The sequence below is a fragment of the Notolepis coatsorum genome (assembly GCF_963971535.1).
Source record: "Notolepis coatsorum genome assembly, chromosome: 1".
Classification (NCBI taxonomy): domain Eukaryota; kingdom Metazoa; phylum Chordata; class Actinopteri; order Aulopiformes; family Paralepididae; genus Notolepis; species Notolepis coatsorum.
This window is the reverse complement of record NC_140165.1, coordinates 24,029,960-24,035,959: the sequence shown is the minus strand read 5'-3', so window position 1 is coordinate 24,035,959 and position 6,000 is coordinate 24,029,960.

The following is a 6,000-nucleotide window of genomic DNA, read 5'->3' as shown; positions in this document are numbered from 1 at the left end:
AAAACTATTTGAAGCACTCATCACTTCCCAGTCCAATACCGGCTTCCAACATCTGTGTGGCGCTGTGGCACATACAGTTGAATGCTGGTATTACACTCACTGAGGGACACGAAGAAGTCAAGTCCGATGGGATTTGGGAATCTCAAATACAAATCGGGATTGGAATAAAAAATGCATTTATATTAAACAATACAGAATATACAGCACTTCTAAGGTGCGGCTACGTGGTGCAGTGGGCAAGGTGCTCACCACGAATACTGGAGACTGGGCTCCAACAGGTTCGCCTCCCTGTTCGAGCCCAGCGCTCCACATTGCTTTCAGTTTAGCTAGTCGTCCGCACTAATACACATTGGCAGTATTAGGGGGAGGGAAACTGATGGGTGGGGATCGGGCGTTGTGGACAGCGACTCCTACAGGTCGGTTGGTGCGCCTGCGCAGTAGAATCAGGAAGCGACGGGGGCGGGGCCCCTCCAAAGCCCAGACCCCTGACGCTGAAAGATCGAGCCGCGCAGGTGGAACGATGCGACTGCTGTTACCTCGAGTATCGGAGGGGACTCGTGCTATATATGACTTAGTCCACATTGCAGCCGGCTTGTGGGAGGCATGAAACAGCGTTCAAAGACAGGGGAGGGTTGAATTGGATGATACGCAAATTGGGATGGGAGAAAAATAGAAAAATGGGAGAAAAAGTGGATACAAAAAAAAGAATATACTGCACTTCTTGGGGTCTGTAGGGTAACCACTTGTTCCCTCCCCCCTGAAAATTTATGGACATTCATGGGCCTTTTAAGTCAGTGATAAAAGAGTCTTTCAAGGATAAGTGAGCTCCTGCACTGATTATTATAGTTCAATATTCAATATTTGATCACCAAAACCCGCCCAAAAAGGGACCCCAAAAATTGGGCTTGCGCACTTTGCGTGCTCGCTTTGCACACGCACAGGCCAAATGCCATTTACAGCCTTTTAGCACCTGCCCCTCAAAAGTCCTGTGCACATCCCTGTGTGAGTGTATGTGTGGTTGTTGTGGTGTGCTAAGACAGACATACAGACAAAAACCCAGCCAGCCAAGCAAGCAGGCAGGCAGGCAGGCAGGCAGGCAGGCAGGCAGGCAGGCAGGCAGGCAGGCAGGCAGGCAGGCAGGCAGGCAGGCAGGCAGGCAGGCAGGCAGGCAGACAGACAGACAGACAGACAGACAGACAGACAGACAGACAGACAGACAGACAGACAGACAGACAGACAGACAGACAGACAGACAGACAGACAGACAGACAGACAGACAGACAGACAGACAGACAGACAGACAGACAGACAGACAGACAGACAGACAGACAGACAGACAGACAGACAGACAGACAGACAGACAGACAGACAGACAGACAGACAGACAGACAGACAGACAGATCATTGTGATGAAGCAGGGCTCTTTGTCCCAGAAGCAGCCTCTAATCATTGTGATGCGTAATGTCTTCATGTCCACATTAGGGCTGTCCCCGACTAAGGATTTGGATAGTCGACTTTGATTGGCCAATATTTGCAGATAGTCGACTGGTAGTCGACTACCCATTCCATTTGGGCTGTGGGGGGTGCTTAATGTCTGAAGGAGTCGACTGAAGGCTCCTTGTCCTCTGAGAAAGCATGCAATTGATCCACTGATGGATACATCTTGATATTTGTCTAGTTTAGTGTGTGCATTAGACAGGTGAAATCCTCTTTCAGTGCCTCTGTGCCCGTTTTCTTAGGCAGTTAGCCTCACTGGTATGTGCGCCATTAGCGTTAGCCACGCTTCTAGACCTCTTTGCTTTTGGAAAGAATACATATATGTATATATATTTTTTTTTATATTATAATCTTTTTATTTTAATATTTGTTTGCATTCAACTAAGAGGTTGGCAGTCGACTATGGCTCCTTTCGATCGATTAGTCGACTATTCAACTAATCGGGGTCAGCCCTAGTGGACATACACTGTTCTGGGATCAGGGCTGAACTGTCTGGAGGAGAGTTGAAGAAAAGACACGCAGGCTCATTGACGGGAGCGAGGGAGAGACAGAGTTGGGGAAAACACTCTCTTCCCTGCATCAAATACTTCCTTGTTCACTTTCATGAACTCATCAGTGTCCATATAGCGCCTTGCCAATCCAATGCACACATCCATTTCCTTGACAAGAGGCTACCGATTTGTTAGAATGACCAGGAGAACTAGCACAGTGGACTAAGCACTCGCCTACCAACGCAGAGACTCGAATCCAGCTGTCAGCGGTACCTCCGGCTTGGTCACTGGTGGTCAGTCATTCCTACTAACACAATTGGCAGTGTTAGCGGGTGGGAAGCCGGTGGGGTATGTGTCCTGGTCGTTGTAAACTGCGACTCCTACTGGCCGTTCGGGCGCCTGTTCAGCATGGAGGGGGATCTAGGGGAAATAGCGTGAACCTTCACACGCGTTACGTTCCCCCAGTGAAACTCCTCACTGTCAGGTAAAAAGAAGCGTCTGTCGACTCCACATATCGGAGGAGGCATGTTGTAGTTCTACACCCTCCCCAGGCCAACAGTGGGGCAATGCACAACCAGGAAGGGAATTGGCATAACGACAAAAAAATTGGGATGGGTGAAAAATGCAGAAAGCCCAAAAATAAATAGAATAACTTTTTTTTTAATAAAATAATGACCAGGAGATCAATCTAAGGCTATGTCCAGACTGCAGGCAGAAGTGGCCCAAATCTTATTTATGTGACTCAGATCTGGAGGTTTTTCATCACAGGACAAATCACATGGATTCTGATCTTTTCAATTCTGATTTGGCAGAGAGGTGGTTCTAAAACAGATGTAGGTCTGATTTGTTGTGTTCAACTTTCAACTAAATAAAACCATAGACTGTGACTTCAGTATCCTCCATGTTTACGTCCGTCATCAATATTTTTCATTTGCGTATGGGGGTCAGTTCAGGGGCGTGACTTGTATCAGATTCACTGGAACAGCCAAACAAAAAAAATCGGATCTGAACAATAAATCAGAACTGAGCACTTAATTAAGGGTTGCAGTGTGAAAATAGCCTAACATTCATCACCAACACTGGTATGGTCCTTTAGAACTACATGAACTAACCCCCCCCCCCCCTCCCCCAATTATGTACTTATGCTGTTTGCAAGTGTAGTAAATTCCCACAGAACCCTACAATAATCTAAGGTTATTGTAGTACAGTACAATATGAGATTGCTTATCTGGAAGGAGGAGAAAGGGATCATATCGATAGAATTGTTGATCTCTTCATCTGACTTAAAGCAGATGAAGAATTAAACGTGTAGCCAGACAACCCATGAACTGTAGTCCAATTCAACATTTATTTGATCAGAGCCAGAGGCCAAGGTGAATAGGACAAAAGATTATCAGAAAACATTAACAGGGCTGTCTGTGTACAGAAATCACAATCAGGTTTGCATTCTCAAACCTCAATATGTACATAAACAGTCACTTGGTAACATAATTTGAACATACATTGACCATACTGCACACATTATACATGAGTAAATCTGGTTTCAGATATTAAGGATTACACTAAACTTAAACAACAAATGGTGTTTCCCATGTATTTACTCACATAAAATGCAAACAGCACAGCAGTCTCTCGATGGTGGAGGGGTGGAGCCGCAGACCCCTGGGGTTGGTTTGGTCTGGGCTCCTGAACTACCATTTTGTGTCCCCTTATATACTATAATTTCTAGCCAATAATAGTACATTTTACTAATACAGTTGGTCCAATCAGGCGTCTTCTGTGGGCGGTCTCCAGTGGGGGCTGGCAGCCCCTACCTCTGGGTTTCTCTAGGGGGGGGGCGGCCGCCCCCACCTCCTTGATCTTCTGTGTGTTCCTGTTGGGTCTTGTCCCACGGGTGGGGGCTGGTGTGATGTCCTCTGGTGGGGTGGTGTGAATACGCTTTGACCCTTTGGGCCATATTACCATACAGTACTAACCAGAATTCTATAGTGGGGTTGGAGAATGGCTCTCTGTCACCCCTGTATCCATCCCTATTTAGCACTGAAAACCCACTCTGCTTGTTGACAGAGTAGCTGTAATGACTTCTTTAACAAGAGTGTAATCACCCTTCAAACCTTATTTCTAATATTATGGTTTACTCTTTTGATACTAAACAGTTGATTAATAGATCCATGACTCTTCAGCATGTAATCAGCATTTACATACAGTCAGTTTGAGTGGGGGCTTTGTGACCTGTAACTGTTCTCCCACATACCATTTGGGTAAGCAGCCTTCTCATGAGAGGGGGTTGGTGTGGAATGTCTGTCTCTCCTACATTATGACTCTCTAATTATTCACACATTATTTATGAAATTCAACGTCAATATTTACCACACAAGTACAGGTAGTCAAGTACAAGCTGGACATGCTTGATTGTTTGTACACACTTGCATCACAGTCAATGATTCAACATTATAAACCATATGACGGCAAGAGAATGGACGACAAACATTGCATTAGTAATGTAATAGTAATTGTACCGTATACATGAAAATCTACTGAGCTAATATTGTTTTCGGCCGAGCTTGCTAAAATCACAGGTTGTTTGTGGGATGATAGAAAGTGTTTTTAGTAATCTGGATCTAAACTTCTGCTTAATTTCAGATAACAATCTGTCTACTTAGTGTATTAACCCCCCCCCCCCCCTCTCTCGTTGTAATTTAGACAATTATTGCCCTGACCCTTTCACATGTACTGTACATGTCCCCGTTAAAGCACCACTCGGGAGCCTGTGCACCTGAAAATAAAATGGCTCCATGATAGGATTAATTGGATTATTTCACTAATGTGTCCATTTCGCGTATCAATTATTCCTCCTGGGACAAAAAATAGCCCCTTTTTAAAGGGGCAGAGGCGGGGTCAGATTTTTAAAGAGGGCGGTGACTGTGGCGTTTTTCAGGTAATTACTTAGCATATTGTCTTTCCCCCACGGGTAGATCATAATCAGCACCGGGATAATTGAAAACTGTAGCAGAACAGTATGCACTGTAAAAAAAAATGTTACGGTCAAAAACGGTAAATGTCTGGCAGCAACGGTTGCCAAATACTTAATCTCAAATTACAGTAGAATACCCAGATTAAAATAGAAGTGGAAAAGCAATTCATTTACAGAAAAATTTGTTTATTTGAGGTGTTTTTACATATAATTGGATGTTATTTAACATTCAAGACAATTAAGCAATGGAATAATCCTGTAATTTACCAATTTACTGTATTTGTATGGCACTTACACTTAAAGTAGAAAAACAAAAGTAATCTGTACATACAGTGAATTTCCAGTGAAAAAACCTTTGAATTTTTTTACAGTGTAGGAGGTTCAGTAACACTGGCTCACATGAAATGTTATGAGTCAATTTGATAAAGAGAAAACCAACATGGTAGATAACTGTAATAGATGTGGTCACATTTTACATAATAGAACATTTTAATAATAAACAAAGTTTCGGGGGGGACAGTGGCTGAGGAGGTAATCAGACGTTTCCCAGTTCGATTCACGATCCTTCTGGGCAGCGTGTCGAAGTGTCCTTGAGCAAGACACTTAACCCCTAATTGCTCCCGATGAGCAGGTTGGCACCCTGCATGGTTGCCTCTGCCATCGGTGTGTGAATGTGTGAGTGAATGGGTCAATGTGAGGAACAAAGAATTGTAAAGCTGTTATGGTTTGACACCGACCCCAAACGCAACGACACAAGAGAGTTGGATTCAGAGTTGCCAAATACAAGGGCTTGTTTATTTGGTGACTAGAATAAGTGAAACAGGGAAAGCAGGTCAACAAGAAACAGGTACAATGAACAAGGGGCAAAGTTCTGCTGCTCTGCAGCTTCTCCCGGAAGGGTAGTCTTGGGAAGCAGGAGCAGACCTCTGTACCGCTCTGCAGACTCTCACGGCGGACCTCTCCGATGTTGTGCAAGACCGAGAGAGGGAGAGAGGGAACGGGTCAGTGACAGAGCAGACTTGAAACGAGCTGGAGGAC